The following is a 16590-nucleotide window of genomic DNA, read 5'->3' on the forward strand; positions in this document are numbered from 1 at the left end:
TCAGTCCAGCCTGGTTAACATGGTCTAACCGTCCTATCAGACATCACGACAGAAGAATCCAGAAACCTGTCAAAGCATGTTCTTCCACAGGTATTAACATGTGTGCATCTTGGGAGAGTGTTTTCTTAACTGAAATTTAGGGAGCAAACCCCATGAAAGGCAGTCACCATAGAAACAGGATGATCCCCAAATCTAGGAAAACTATCTCCTACACCGATTTAAGACCCCTGGCTGTTAAAGAGCCTCTTTCTGTAAATACTGCAACATAAGAGACAGGAAGAGAAACTATATTCTCATGAACACTCAGGAGACAAAAGGTCACTTTTCCTTATCTTCTCAACCCAGCAAGGCTCTCCAAACCTGGATGACTAGAATATCGCCTCTATACAAAGGTTGGGCCTTGTGGGCATGGCTATTTACTTTGGCGCACGGTTACTGTGGTTCAAAAATCAAAACTGAATGACCCAATGGCAGAAAGTTATTCGTTTCAAATACAATAATGCAATCTCCACTGTCCAAGGAATCTGATTAATCATTTTGTTTTCCAGAGCTGAAAATACCCCTACCTAGAATCTACTTTCTATGGCTGGCTCATTCTCTTCTGTGTCTTCCCCTCAGAGAAGTGTCCTCTAATCCTTTATGGACCCTCTCCATCCGCATCCCTATCATCGTCCACTGTTTTCACAGTGGCATCTGTCATAGGTTATAATCATATGAACAGATAATATCTATTGAATGCTTACTGTGTGCCAAGCACTGTTCCAATTATTTTTCAAGTCAAACTCATTTAATCCTTACAAGAAACCTATATGGTGGAATCTCCTGTCATCCTCTCTTTACAGCAAGGAAACGCGCAAGCAGAATAAGGAACTGGCTCAAAGCTAGTTCAGGAACAGCTTTCAAAGTGGCAGGGCTAGAATCAAACCCAGGAAGCGTCGTTCCAAATTATGCGCTTTTGTATTTTTATTAATCGGCTTATTATCTGTCCCCCATTAAGCTCAACACTTCAGGAGGGTAGAGATCCATCTATTTTACTTTGCATCCTCTTTGGCTGATCCGGTGCCTGACTTGAAGTAAGTGCTCGACAACTACTTGTTGAATTCATGAATTGCAAAGAGTTTGGTATAATGGGAGTAGACAGAAAGGTGTAGGAGAAAAGGCTGCGGGGAGAGGCAGGGATCGGCTCACAAGGGCCTGGAAGGTCAGGCTAGGCAAAGAGAATTTTATCCTGTTGGATGTGGGGAGCGGCTGGAACAAATGCCACTCTCCACAACTGTGTTGATCTCTGCATCTCTGTAGATAAGAACCTCACAACAGTCTATCTCCTCCTGTAGGTGCCCAATCAATATTTACTAAATGACATAACGGATCCTGCAAGCCTACAGGTTTCCAGAGGGAAGGGGACTTGTGCCTCCTCGCTTCGTACCTACCGCAGCGCACGGCTCACAGCAGGAGCGGGATGAATGAATGGATCGGTGAGGGGCGGACCCTCCCGCTTCCCCCAACCCGGCGACCTACGGAAAGGGGCTGAGGGATTCCCTGCCTGGGAAAAGGCCTGCCAAAGACTCTAACGGCTCTAAAGTCAGACGGAGAACCCCGATCCCCAGACTGGCCCGGACCGAGACCGCCGTGAGGATACAGATCAGCCACCCTCCTCCCTCCAGGCGGGCCCCGGCCCCTCTCCACCCGAGCGCGGTTCCTGCCTCTCCGTCGGGGCTGCGGGCCTGCAGAGGCCACGGAGTCAGCGAGGGAGACGGGAGAGAAAGGCTCTTCTCCCTAAGGAGAGCGAGAACGGCTCGAGGTGACAGGACCTCCACCTCCCGGGTGCAGACTCCCAACCCCACAGCCCGGCTCCTCCTACCTCCGGCGCCGCCGCGGCACCTTCTTAACGGAGACTCACGCGCCTGCGCATGCGCCGCCCGCGCCCCCGCGGAGAATTGCCTGCGCGCAGGCGCAGAGCGGGCGCGCGCGGAGGTGCGGCAGCCTCACTTCCCGTCTTCCTCTGCGGCTCCGGGCGCGGCGCGCGGCGGCCAGCGCTTCCGGTCGGAAGGAGGCGGGGCGAGGCGGAAGCGGCGCTTGCTGCAGATGGAGTCTATTAGTTTTGATGAAGAGTTAGGGCAAGTTTAGGGCACTGTGGCAGCACTGAGATAAAGTCTGGTTCTTCCCCAGCTCGCTCAGGAAATGTTCTCGGATACAATGGCGGCCCCCTCTGGGCATACCTGCCTGTGGAGCGGAGAGTGGACAGGGTGAGGGGAACCGGGAGAGGCACCAAATCTGGCCTGGGGGCCCGGGAATCTTCCTCTCAGGTGGGGTGGCGTGAGAGTCGAGGCCTGGAGGTCGGGGAGGGTTAGCTACGTGAAGAGGGGATTATACCGGGCTGCAGCGGCCTGGAGGGGATGCCCGAGCAGGGCTAGGGTGAAGCCAGCTAGCGCCTGAGGGAAAGGTGGCAGAGGTTTGCCACGGCTTGGCATTTGAGGGACTTTACACATCGTATTAAGGCTTTGAGCTTCAACTTGGGGTCGTCGGGAGCCATTGAAGGTTTTTTGTTGTTGTTTGTTTGTTTTTTGAGACGGAGTTTTGCTCTTGTTGCCCAGGCTGGGGTGCAGTGGTGCTATCTCGGCTCACTGCAACTTCTGTCTCCCGGATTCGAGCGATTCTTGTGCCTTACCTTCCCAAGTAGCTGGGATTATAGGCGGTGTTTTTAGTAGAGACTGGCTTTCACCGTGTTGCCCAGGCTTATCTCCAACTCCTGACCTCAGGTGATCCGCCCGCCTTGGCCTCCCAAAGTGTTGGGATTACAGGTGTGAGCCACCGCTCCTGGCTTTTTTTTTTTTTTTTTTTTTTTTAAAGTAGAGACGGGAGGTCTCACTATGTTGCCCAGGCTGGTCTCGAACCCTGGCCTCAAGAGATCCTCCCGCCTGGGCTTCCCAAAGCGCTGAGATTACAGGTGTGAGCCGCCACGCCCGGCGTAAGATTGTGTTTTTAAAGGCTTCATTACAGTGAGAACAGATGAGGCCAGGACACCCATTAGGAGGCTATTACATAATCTAGATGAAAAGTGGGGGTGGCCCGAATTAGGAAGTGGAGCGAAAAGCATGGAGAAATATCGAGCATAGTCATGACCCAATTGTTAACGATTTGCCGGTTTCTGGCCTTAGCATCTGAGTAGTGTGCTTCCAGTCACTGAAATAATGAACACAGGAGAAGTGTAAAGGAATCAGTTTGCAGGGCAAACAATATGTTTTTTAAAAGATACAAATATCATAAAATTCACACTTGAAGTATACTTTCAGTGGTTTTCAGTACATTCACAGGATTTGCAGCCATCATCGCTAATTCCAGAATGTTGTAAAACCCCAAATGGAACCTGCCATACCTATTAGTAGTCACTCCCCAATTCCCTCGACCCCATCTCCTGACAGTCACTAATCGGCTTTCTGTCTCTGTGGTTTTGCCTATTCAGTACGTTTTATGTAAATGGAATGATGTGATACTTGGCCTTCTCTACTGGGCTTTTATTAAGCATGTTTTTAAGGTTCATTCATGTAGCATGAATCAGTACTTCATGCCTTTTCATGGCTACATAATCACGTGTATGGATAGACCATGTTTTGTTTATCCATTTATCAGGTGATGGGCATATGGATGTTTTACTTTTTAGCTGTTAGAAATGATGCTACTATGAACATTGGTGTTCTTAGCACTAGTTTTTGTGTTCTAGGAGTGGAATTACTGGGTAAGACTACATTTAATTCTGAATGTTGAGCTTCAAAACCTTCCAAGAGGTTTTCCTTGATGAAGGATGTAGGAGGTGTTTACTTGCTCTCTGGCTTGCAAATCTAAGTTTGTTTGTAATATGGCTTCCAGTTGGATAAAGTAGACAGAATAAGAATGATAAGCAGCCCAGAGGCATGGGTCGGGCAGGGTGTCTTGGGACTTTATAGAGGAGACTGAGTGACAACGTGGAGAGGCCAGTGCTGTTGAAATAATTCCTTCCTTCCTTCCTCCCTTCCTCCTTCCTCCCCTTCCTTCCCTTGCTTCCCTTGCTTCTCGATGGAGGTGGGCTCTTGTTGCCCAGGCTGGATCGCAGTGGTGTGTGCAACCTCCACCTCCCGGAAACGATTCTCCTACTTCAGCCTCCCATATAGCTGGGATTAGAGGCGTCCACAACCGTACCGGGCTAATTTTTTTTTTTTTTTTTTTTTTGAGACAAAGTCTAGCTCTGTCTCCCAGACTAGAGTGCAGTGGTGCGGTCTCAGCTCACTGCAAGCTCCGCCTCCTGGGTTCACACCATTCTCCTGCCGCAGCCTCCGGAATACCTGGGAATACAGGTGCCCGCCACCATGCCCGGCTAATTTTTTGTATTTTTAGTAGAGACGGGGTTTCACTGTGTTAGCCAGGACGGTCTTGATCTCCTGACCTCGTGATTTGCCCGCCTTGGCCTCCCAGAGTGCTGGGATTACAGGCGTGAGCCACCGCACCTGGCGTAATTTTTTGTATTTTTAGTAGAGATGGGGTTTCACCATGTTGGGCAGGCTGGTCTCGAACTCCTGACCTCAGGCGATCTTCCTGCCTGGACCTCCCAGAGGGCTGGGATTACTGGCGTCAGCCACCATGCCTGGCCTGAAACCATTTGTTAGTTACATTTCTCAAGAAAAGGAGGCATGCCACCACATTCAGAGCCACAAGGGAGGCATCAGCTTTTGGTTAGGAGGAAAAGGTAGGAACAAGGAGAAAGTCTAGGCCAAAGCGTTTATGGGGTTCCTCAGGAATAGCAAGTCAGGGCGGAGTAAACATTTTAGGATTGGATAATTTAAATAATTCCATTAGGCTTTGCCTTTGGGTGGTCTCTAGTTGCTTGGTACCTGGCCATGGATGATTTAGGGCAGGAGAAATACTGGCTTGGTGTGTGTGAGTTAGATAAAAGGGGTGGTTGAGTTGCCTGTGAGAGGCATGCTCCCAAGTAAGTTGTTTACTACCTTGAGGAATTAGCCCTGGGAGAGGCAGTCTCCCTGCCAGCAAGATTTTTAAGATTTCAAAATATCATAAAATACAGAAAAAATTTTTAAACAACTAATAAAGATGGATGTGGCTGGGATGATATGAAGGATAGTTGTAATGGTAGAAATTACTTTTTTCCAGTCAGACTGAAAATGAAGTGCCTGTTTCCTATTTAGGATTTAAATCTCTTAGAGGCCTAGTGAAGAAAGTCTCTTCTACCTCCCTCCCCCAACCCCAAATCTGGCTCTATTATTTATTTACGTAAAATAAATTAGTTGAAGTGTGGTTTAGAGAAGAGAGTTTTCTTAAACCTGAGATTCTCAACTGAGTCACCTGTGGAATTTTTTTTTTAATTGGAAATTCAGGGACACTACTCTTAGGTCTACTGAATAAATCTTTGAACCTGTGTCTTTTGAAAGTTTCACAGATGATTCTGATGTTCTCAAGATTGTGAAGCACTGCATTTAACCAGCACCAGCTGAACATTGTAGGCTAAGTATAGTAGAGATGCCAAGACCTGGGTCAGGGTGGTGCATGGGATTTTGAATTATACATAAATTCTTCCTTTCAAGGAACAAAGCCATCCATAACTGGGGCAGCTCCTTCTTGGGGCCCAAGGTGATCAATGGGAGCTGCCTTGTCCTGGACCCTATTGTGACTGTTAACTCTAGCAGAAGCCCTAGGGTTCATGCTGTTAGTCAGAAGTCACCCAGTGTGACTAAGTTGAGGGACAGTGTTGAGAAACAGTGTTACTAGATGGATGTTATTTCAGTAGGAATAGTATTGTGCATTCCCTGTCAGCATTTGAGGCGGAAACCCACTGCACTGTCAAAACAACCGGGGAGATGAAAGATGATGTCAGATATTAAAAGGTGCAGACAGTCGGCCGAGCGCGGTGGCTCAAGCCTGTAATCCCAGCACTTTGGGAGGCTGAGACGGGCGGATCACGAGGTTAGGAGATTGAGACCATCCTGGCTAACACAGTGAAACCCCGTCTCTACTAAAAAATACAAAAAAAATAGCCGGGCGAGGTGGCGGGCTCCTATAGTCCCAGCTACTCGGGAGGCTGAGGCAGGAGAATGGCGAAAACCCGGGAGGCGGAGCTTGCAGTGAGCTGAGATCCGGCCACTGCACTCCAGCCTGGGTGACAGAGCGAGACTCTGTCTCAAAAAAAATAAATAAAAAATAAAAAATAAAAGGTGCAGACAGTCCTTGTGTTTGGTTAACTTTACAGGGTTTATCTGAAAGAGAAAATGGATGCAGAAGTACATGAAAAAATAGTTACTCCAAATAGATGTGCTGTTTTCCTAGTTCATAGGAGTCGGTAATTTAGGGGTTCAGGGGAAAAAGGCAAAGGTTGAAGATACTGTGATTATAACGTCCTTACCCTCCTGGAATATTTCCTTTTTAAAAGCTTCTGGCATCTCCCACAGAGTTAATGTTTTACACAGTTCAGAGGATGAATTGAAGGGCCCTTATCCCAGGTCTGTGGTTTGATTTTAAATTGTAAAGCCATAACCTGTTCACCTCCTGCTCGTTTATCTTGACAGGGGTTGGGGAGATGGCAGGTTGAACAAGGAAAGAATCGTCTCCTCAGTTCTTTGGTCATGTTAACTTTTATTTACTGTTGTATATTCACATTTTCTAGACTGCTAAAATTGGTGAAATTAGGAGAGGAAATAACTGTTTTTACATGTATAAGTATACAAAAGTTATTTGAGATGAGTTACACTGCATTTCTCTTAGTGTGCTGCCTGCCACTGCTGCCTTTCTGTGCGTTTGCTCTGTCTGTTCTGCTAGACAAATTTAAGGGAGATTTAAGACAGCAAAACAACCCCCAAAGTATTTACCAGCATAATCCCTATCAAAATCCCAACAACCTTTTAATTTTTTGGCAGAAGTGGAAAAACTGATGTTAAAATTCATATGGAATTGCCGGGTGCGGTGGCTCACGCCTGTAATCCCAGCATTTTGGGAGGCCGAGGAAGGTAGATTACTTGAGGTCAGGAGTTTGAGACCAGCCTGGCCAACATGGTAAAACCCCGTCTCTACTAAAAATACAAAAGTTAGCCAGGCGTGGTGGCGGGTGCCTGTAGTCCCAGCTACTTGGAAGACTGAGGCAGGAGAATCCCTTGAGCCCAGGAGATGGAGGTTGCAGTGAGCCAAGATCACAACACTGCATTCCAGCCTGGTGATAGAGTGAGACTCTGTCTGAAGTAAATAAATAAATTAAATAAAATAAATAAATTCATATGGAATTGCAAGGGGCTCCTAATACCCAAAACCGTAATAGCCTCTTTGTTCTTTTACAAGAAATACTTCCTTATATCAAAACTTATTACAAGCGATAGTAATCAAGACTGTGTGGTACTGTACTAGCATAAGGATAGACATATGGGTGAGTGGAAGAGAAGTGAGGGTCTAGAAATAAACACCTACATTTATGAGCAATTGATTTTTGTCAAGGATGCCAAGACTAGTCAATGGTGAAAGAATAGTGTCTTCCACAAATGGAGCTGGGATAACAGGATATCACATGCAAAAGAATGAAGTTAGACCCTTACCTCATACCATGTACAAATATTAACTTAGAATGGATCAAAGACCCAATGTAAGAGTGAAAACTATAAACCTCTTAGAAGAATACAAGGGTAGGCTGGGTGTGGTGACTCACCCCTGTAATCCCAGCACTTTTGGCATCACCAGAGATCAGGAGTTTGAGACCAGCCTGACCAACATGGTGAAACCGCATCTCTACTAAAAATACAAAATTAGCCGGGTGTGGTGGCGTGTGCCTGTAGTCCCAGCTACTCGGGAGGCTGAGGCAGGAGAATCGCTTGAACTCAGGAGGCAGAGGTTGCGGTGAGGCGAGATCGCACCACTGCACTCCAGCCTGGGCAACAGGAGTGAAACTCCATCTCAAAAAAAAAAAAAAAAAAAGAAAAGGATTAAATCTTTATGACCTTGGAGTTGGCAGTAGACTCTAGATGTGACACTAAAAGCAGAAACAACAAATAATGAATTGGACTTCATCAAAATTAAAAACTTGTGTGTATAAAAGTACACTATCAAGAAAATAAGAAGAAAACCCACAGAACGGGAGATATGTGTTAATCATATACCTGACAAGAGTCTATGCTGCTGTCTGAATGTTTATGTCTCCTGTCATCCAATTCATATGTGAGGTCCTTACCCGCAAGGTGATAGGATTACTGCTCTTATAAAAGCGGCCCCTGTGGCCAGGTGCAGTGGCTCATGCCTGTAATCCCAGCACTTTGGGAGGCGGAGGCGGGAGGATTGCTTGGGCCCAGGAGTTTGAGACCATCCTGGGCAGCAAGATGAGACTCCATCTCTACAAAAAAATTTTTTTAAAAAGAGGCCCAAGAGAGAAACCCCCTGCCCTTTCTTTCATCTGAGGAAGTGGGCCTTCACCAGACAGTCTGCAAACACCTTGATCTTGGACTTCCCAGACTCCAGAACAGAGAATTTCTGTTGTTTATTAGCCACCCAGTCTTATGGTATTTTGTAAGAGCAACCCAAATGGACTAAGATAATCTAGTAGCACAATATAGAAAGAACTTTTACAACTCAATGAAGGGACAACTCAGAAAACGGGCATGGTAGAACTTGTCCTTTGAGGAAATCAAGACCAAAAAAAAAAAGGACATGGAACTTGAATAGACATTCCAAAGAATGGCAGATGTCAACAAGCACATGAAAACATGATCAGCATCATGAATCATTAGAGAAGTGCAGATTGAAACCACAGTGAGATACTGCTTCATGGACAGTCGGACAGCCATTTCCTAAAAAAAAATTCAAAAATAAAAATAAGTATTGGTGAGGATGTAAAGAAGTTAGAACTCTGATCCGTTGCTGGAGGGAATGTAAAATGGTGCAGCTGCTGTGGGAAACAGTTTGAGGTTCCTGAACAAGCTAAAGATAAAATCATATGATCCAGCAATTCCATTTCTAAAGATATGTCCAAAAGAATTGAAAAAGTGTTTTTTTTTTTTTTGAGACAGGGTCTTGCTCTGTTGCCCAGGCTGGAGTGCAATGGTGCGATCTCGGCTCACTGCAAGCTCCACCTCCCGGGTTAACGCCATTCTCCTGCCTCAGCCTCCCGAGTAGCTGGGACTACAGGCGCCTGCCACCACGCCCAGCTAATTTTTTGTGTTTTTAGTAGAGACAGGGTTTCACTGTGTTAGCCAGGATGGTCTTGATCTCCTGACCTCATGATCCGCCCGCCTCAGCCTCCCAAAGTGTTGGGATTACAGGCGTGAGCCACTGTGCCTGGCCTATTTTTTATTTTTTTTAGAGACAGGGTTTTGCTGTCATCCAGGCTGGAATGCAGTGGCACGAGCATAGACTCGAACTCTTGGGCTCAGACAATCCTCCTGCCTCAGTCTCCCAAGTAACCAAGAGTACAAGCGTGTGCCACCACACCCAACTGACTTTTAAAAATTTTTGTAGAGATGGGGGTCTTGCTGTGTTGCCCAGGCTGATCTTAAACTCAGCCTCAGGTGATCCTCCTGGCTCCCAAAGTGCTGGGTTTATAGGCATGAGCCATTGCTTTTGCCTGGTTTACCTGTTTTAGAAAAAAATACCTGTACATTGTTAATTTTTTTTCCAGGAGCTTCAGAAGGGTACAAAAATTCCGTCCTACTTCTGGCCCCCTGACCTCCAAATTCCCTCCTCAGAGGCTTGAAATATTCCAGATAATTCTCTGCACATACAAGTATATATTAACATATATCTCTGCTTTTCCCCAATGTAAATAAACAGTAGCACATTTTTTTTTTTTTTTTTTTTTTTTTTTTGAGACGGAGTCTCGCTCTGTCACCCAGGCTGGAGTGCAGTGGCCAGATCTCAGCTCACTGCAAGCTCCGCCTCCCGGGTTTACGCCATTCTCCTGCCTCAGCCTCCTGAGTAGCTGGGACTACAGGCGCCCGCCACCTCGTCCGGCTAGTTTTTTGTATTTTTTTAGTAGAGACGGGGTTTCACCAGGTTAGCCAGGATGGTCTCGATCTCCTGACCTCGTGATCCGCCCGTCTCGGCCTCCCAAAGTGCTGGGATTACAGGCTTGAGCCACCGCGCCCGGCCAACAGTAGCACATTTTACCCATTGTTCTGAACCTCGTTTTTGCAACTTAATAAACTATCTTGGAGATTTTTCCTTATTACATATAAATCTGTCATTCTGTTTAGCAGTCTTATATGTCATCATTTGGAGGTATGCATACTTTATTATATCAACTATCAAGGGACATTGGATTGCTTTCATTTCCTTCTACAGTGGCTAATGGTGCATTGAACATACTTGTATATACTTTTATGCAGATTTGCACATATATTTGTAGGATATTCCTGTGACATAAGTGGAATTGCTGGGTCAATGGATATGGGTAAATCAGACTGTTTTTGGGTGTACCCAGTTACCTCCTAAAGAAGCCGAATTGGCTGGGCGCAGTGGCTTATGCCTGTAATCCCAGCACTTTGGGAGACTGAGGCGGGTGGATCACTTGAGGTCAGGAGTTTAAGATCAGCTTGGCCAACATGTTGAAACCCTGTCTTTACTAAAAATATAAAATTAACTGGGCATGGTGGCGCACCGCTGTAATTCCAGCTACTCGGGAGACTGAGGCAGGAGAATCGCTTTATCCTGGAAGGTGGAGGTTACAGTGAGCCAAGATCACAACACTGCACTCCAGCCTAGGTGACAGAGCAAGACTCAGTCTCAAAAAAAACAAAAAACAAAAATGGAGGCTGAATCAGTTTCCATTCCATTAACAATGAATGTCTTTTTATTCATAATCCACACTCACAGAATATATCATGAAACATTTTGTTCTTTTACTATTTCAGCAGTTAAAAATTGGTGTCTTGTAGCTTTACATTTCTTTCATTGAGGAAACGAGTATTGTCTTTACATGATTAAAAGCTGCTTGTTTACCTATGACCTCATGTTTGTGGGCTTTGCATGCTTTTAGATTGTGTGATTAATCTTTTTCCTATTGATTTGTAAGATTGTGTGATTCATCTTTTTCCTATTGATTTGTCAGAACTCCATATTATGGAAATGGATCTAGTGTTACAATGTTACAAATACTTTTTCCCAGTTTTTATCATTTGTCTTTGACTTAAAAAAAAATTTTTTTTTTTGAGATGGAGTCTCACCGGTTGCCCAGGCTAGACTTGAACTCCTCGGCTCAAGTGATGCCCCTACTTCAGCCTCCCAAACAGCGGCTACGTGCTGCTGTACCCGGCTTGTCTTTGATTTTTAATAAAATTTTTTACACATAGAGCTTTACAGTTTTTTTGTAATCAAATTGACTTTTATGCACATACCTTCTTCCGGTGTTTGGCTCACATTTACATTCTCTTAATGATGTCTTGTAATGAGCAAAGGTTCTTCAAAGCTGGAGGCATCGTATTACCTGACTTGAAATAATCCTTCAAGGCCTCCTTTGGGAGAGTGAGGGGAAAAGATTGCTTGAGACCAGCCTGGGCAACATAGTAAGACTCTGTCTCTAATGTACCTGCCCCCCTCCCCCCCAAAAAAATTAGCTGGTCATGGTGGTGCACACCTGTGGTCCTAGCTACTCATACAGTAACTAAAACAGCATGGTACTTGTACATATTTTTGTATCATAGATCAGTGGGACAGAATGGAGAACCCAGAAGTAATGCCACTTGCCTACAACCAACTGATCTTCAATAAAGTTGACAAATATGCAGTGGGGGAAGGGCACCCTATTCAATAAATAGTGCTGGGAAAATTGGCTAACCATATATAGAAAAATGAAGCTGTACCCCTATCTCTCACCGCATACAAAAATTAACTCAAAGTGAATTAAAGACTTAAACATAAGACCTGAAACTCTAAAGATCTTAGAAGAAAACCTAGGAAAAACTCTTCTGGATATTAGCCTAGGCAAAGAATATATGACTAAGACCTCAAAAGCAAGTGCAACAAGAAGAAAAATAGGCAAATGGTACTTAATTAAATGAAAAAACTTCTACACAGCAAAAGAAATAACAGTAAATAGACAACCTATAGAATGGGAGAAAATATTTGCAAATAAAGCCTCTGGCAAAGGACTAATACCTAGTATCTACAAGGATCTCAACAAGAAAAAAAAAAAAAAAACCATTAGTAAGTGAGCAAAGGCTGGGTGTGGTGGCTAACAACTGTAATCCCAGCACCTCAGGATGCTGAGACAGGAGGATCACTTGAGGCCAGAATTGGAGAGAAAGTAGGCAAAGGACGAAAACAGGTACTTCTCAAATGAAGACTTACAAGCGGCAAACAAACATGAGAAAGTGCTCAACATCACTAATCATCAGAGAAATGCAAATCAAAACCACAGTGAGATACCATCTTACACCGGTCAGAATGGCTATTATTAGAAAGTCAGAAAACAACAGATGTTGGCATGGATGCCCAGAAAAGGGAATGCTTATATGCTCTTGATGGGAATGTAAATTAGTATAACCTCTATATAGAAAACAGTATGGAGGTCAGATGCGGTGGCTCACTACCTGTAATCGCAGCACTTCCTGTAATCGCAGCACTTTGGGAGGTCAAGGCAGGCAGATCATTTGAGGTCAGGAGATCAAGACCAGCCTGGCCAATATGGTGAAACCTTGTCTCTACTAAAAATACAAAAATTAGCCGGGCGTGGTGGTGCACGCCTGTAATCCCAGCTACTCAGGAAGCTGAGGCAGGAGAATCGCTTGAACCCGGGAAGTGGAGGTTTCAGTCACCCTGGACTGCCACTGCCCTCCAGGCTGGGCAACAGCGAGACTCTGTCTCACAAAAAATGGTTAGTGGCTTTTGTGTCCTTGGTTAGCGAGGTCTTCTCTACTTTGAGATTATAAAGTAATTTTCCTCATGTTTTCTTCTAGAGTTTTAATTTTCACATTAAAATTTTTATTGACCAGCTGCGTAAGGTGCCTGGTGGTGCTCTAGCACTGGCACCTCGTGCTGAGCTCTAACCTGTCAGAATGCCCTTGCTGCCCCGGCTGAGTTCACAGTGGCTGAAGCTGTTCCTGTAAGACCTTGAATCTAGCAGCCACTGTGTACTCCACATAGAGCAGTCCGACTGGGCAGACTGTGCCCAGCATCTGAGCATCTAGACAGACAGCCATTCCCAGTGGTGGCCCAAACCAGCAAACATTGTGTAACAATTTTTTTGCAATTTTTTTTTCTTTTTTCTCTTTTTCTTTTGTCTTTTTTTTTTTTTTTTCTTTTTTTTTTGAAATGGAGTCTTACTTTGTCGTCACCCAGGCTGGAGTACAGTAGCGGGATCTTGGGTCACTGCAACCTCTGCCTCAGGCTCAAACAATCCTCCCACCTCAGCCTATATTCTGTTTCTGTAGCTGAGAATACAGGTTTGTGCCACCATGCCTGGCTAATTTTTTTTTTTTTTTTTAAGTAGAGATAGGGTTTTGCCATGTTACCCAGGCTGATCTCGAACTGGGCTCAAGTGATTTGCCTGCCCGAGCCTCTCACAGTCTGAGATTACAGGTGTGAGCCACCATGCCCAGCCTGCAATTTTTCTTACTCAAACCTAATGGGGGCGGGGGCAGTGGCTCACTCCTGTAATCCCAGCACTTTGGGAGGCCTAGGTGGGTGGATCACCACCCTAATCACCAGGCTGGTTAGGAGTTCGAGACCAGCCTGGCCAACATGTTGAAACCCTGTCTCGACTAAAATACAAAAGTTAGCCTGGTGTGGTGGTGCATGCCTGTAATCCCAGCTACTTGGGAGGCTGAGGCAGGAGAATTGCTTGAGCCCTGGAGGCAGGGGTTACCGTGAGCCGAGATCACGCCACTGCATTCCAGCCTGGGTGACAAAGTGAGACTCTGTCTCTTAAAAAAAAAAAAAAAAAAAAAAACTAATGGGGCTAGGCATGGTGATATATTCCTGTAGTCCCTGAAACTTGGGAGACTGAGAAAGAATTGCCTGAGCCCAGTGGTTCAGGGCCAGCCGGGGCAGTGTAGTGAAACCCATTGCTACAAAAAAAAAATTGTTTAAATAAGCCAGCATGGTAGCACGTGCCTGTAGTCCCAGCTACTCAGTAGGCTGAAATGGGATCACTTGAACCCAGGAGGTCGAGGCTGCAGTGAGTCATAATCACACTTCTGCACTCCAGCCTGGGCAACAGAGCAAGAACCTGTGCCAAAAAAATAAATGCAACAGCCAATACAGAATAAAGGTGCTAAAAAAGGCATAGGAGGAAATCTTCATGACTTTGAGGTAGGCAAAAAATTCTTAAACAGGGACACAAGCCACTAACTGTAAAGAAGTGACAAATTCTATGACATTAAAATTAAGAACCTTTAAAAGGCACCATTAAGAGGATGTAAAGGGCTGGGCATGGTGGCTCATGCCTGTAATCGCAACACTTCAGGAGGCCGAGGCAGAAGGATCACTTGAGCCCAGGAGTTTGTGATCAGCCTGGGCAACATAGTGAGACCCTGTCTGCACAAAAAACTTAAAAATTAACCAGGTGTAGGGGCATGTGCCTGTAGTCCCAGCTACTCTGGAAACTGAGGTGGGATAATTGCTTGAGCCTGAGAGGCCAAGGCTACAGTGAGCCTTGATTCTGCCACTGTACAGTGAGCCTTGATTCTGCCACTCCAGTCTGGGCAGCAGAGCAAGACCCTGTCTCAAAAAAGGGTGTAAAGATGTCACAGACTAGAAAATATGTGTGATGTGCACAGGACTAGCATATGTACAATAACAAAGGACTAATAAGAAATCCTAAAAAAAAAAAAAAAGAAAAACAGAAAAGAGACTTGAGTGGCCAACAGATATATGAAATGTTCAACTTATTTAGTCAAAGAAAATGCAAATTAAACCACAGAGAACGATCACTAAACTCAGCAGCAGCCTGAATAAAATGAAGACAACTGCTAGACAATAGCTAGTGTGGTAAGAGCTTCCTGTTTGAGCCATGGTTATTTAGCAGTATGTTGCTTAATATCAAGTGTTTGGAGAAGTCCCTCATTTTTCTGTTACTAGTTTCTAGTTTAATTCCATTATGGTCAGAGATCACACTTTATATGATTTCAATTTTTAAAAATGTGTTTTGTGAGTTTTATGGCTTAGAATATAGTCTGTCTTGAATGCTTCAAACCTGAACACTTGAAAACACTATATATTTTTCTGTTAGGTGGAGTGTCCTCTAAATGTCAGTTAGATCCAGTTGGTTGATGGTGGTGTTGAGGTTGCTGATTTTCTGTCTACTGGTTCTACGTATTGAGAAGTGTTGGAGTCTCCAGCTCTGATAATGGATTTGTCTGTTCTTCATTTGTCAGTTTTTGTTTCATGTATTTTGAATCTCTTTTGTTAGATGCATGTACACTTAGGATTATGCTGTCTTGATGAATTGACCTTTTTATCATTATGTAATAGCCCTCTTTTACTTATTTTATTTTATGTTTTTTAGAGACAGAGTCTTGCTGTGTCACCCAGGCTGGAGCGCAGTGATGTGATCAAAACTCATTGCAGCTTTGAACTCCTGAGCTCCAGCAATTCCCCTGCCTCAGTCTTTTGAGCTGGGACCACAGGCACATGCCACCATGCCTGTCTAAATTTTTTTTCTTTGGTAGAGACAGGGTCTCCCTATGTTGCCCATGCTGGTCTGAAACTCCTAGCCTCAAGTGATCCTCCCATGTTGGCCAAGTGCTGAGATTACAGGCATGAGCTGCTGCGCTCAACCCTCTTTATCACTGGTAATTTTCTTTGCTATGAAGTCTACTTTGCTTGTTTGACATTAATACAGCCACTCCAGCTGTCTTTTGATTAGTGTTTGCATGACTTATCTTTTTTTTTTTTTTTTTTTTTTTTTTGAGTTAGGGTCTCACTCTGTCACCCAGGCTGGAGTGCAGCAGCATGATCATGGCTCACTGCAGCATTGAACTCTAGCTCAAGCCATCCTCCCACCTAAACCTCCCGAGTATGGGACTACAGGTGTGTGCCACCAGGGCTGGCTAATTTTTTAAAATTTTTCTATGGAGACGAAGTCTCATTATGTTGCTCAGGCTGGTCTGGAACTCCTGGGCTCAAGTCATCCTTCCACCTCAATCTCCCAAAGTGTTGCATGAGCCAGTGCGCCTGGCTTATCTGTGTTTTCTTTTGTTTCCTGTGCCTTTGATATGATATCCATGTTCTTTTGCATGTGGATATCCAGTTTTCTCAGCAACATTTATTTAAAAGACTGTCTTTTCCCCATTGAATGGTCTTGGCACCCTTGTCAAAATCATTTGACCATGCATGCCAGGGTTTATTGCTGGGCTGTCAATTCTATTCCAATGGTCTATATGTCTGTCTTCCTGCCAGTACCATATTGTTGTGATTACTGCAGTTTGTTAGTAAGTTTTGAAATCAAGAAGTGTGAATCTTGAGTCTGTTTTTCTTTTTCTTTTTCTTTTTTCTTTTTTTTTTGAGACAGAGTCTCGCTCTGTCGCCCAGGCTGGGGTGCAGTGGCCGGATCTCAGCTCACTACAAGCTCCGCCTCCCGGGTTTATGCCATTCTCCTGCCTCAGCCTCCCGAGTAGCTGGGACTACAGGCGCCCGCCA

General features: G+C 44.9%; 2 protein-coding genes across 9 annotated transcripts in view; one reads left to right on the top strand and one right to left on the bottom strand.

Annotated features, from left to right (window-relative positions):
* SLX4 (SLX4 structure-specific endonuclease subunit) overlaps positions 1-1969 on the bottom strand; it is a 29602-nt gene extending 27633 nt beyond the window's left edge. For 4 of the 5 annotated variants that reach the window (XR_012092905.1, XM_007983948.3, XM_037989913.2 and 1 more), the window contains exon 1: positions 1862-1969. The gene's annotated coding sequence lies outside the window, so the exon portion shown is untranslated. The other variant, XM_037989914.2, reaches the window with a different exon arrangement.
* Positions 1970-2057: 88 nt separating this feature from the next.
* Positions 2058-16590, top strand: part of DNASE1 (deoxyribonuclease 1) — a 42729-nt gene continuing 28196 nt past the window's right edge. For all 4 annotated transcript variants that reach the window (XM_073015120.1, XM_007984034.3, XM_007984053.3 and 1 more), the window contains exon 1: positions 2058-2246. The gene's annotated coding sequence lies outside the window, so the exon portion shown is untranslated. The remainder of the gene's footprint in view (positions 2247-16590) is intronic.

This window comes from Chlorocebus sabaeus, chromosome 5, assembly GCF_047675955.1.
Source record: "Chlorocebus sabaeus isolate Y175 chromosome 5, mChlSab1.0.hap1, whole genome shotgun sequence".
In the NCBI taxonomy this organism is placed as follows: Eukaryota; Metazoa; Chordata; class Mammalia; order Primates; family Cercopithecidae; genus Chlorocebus; species Chlorocebus sabaeus.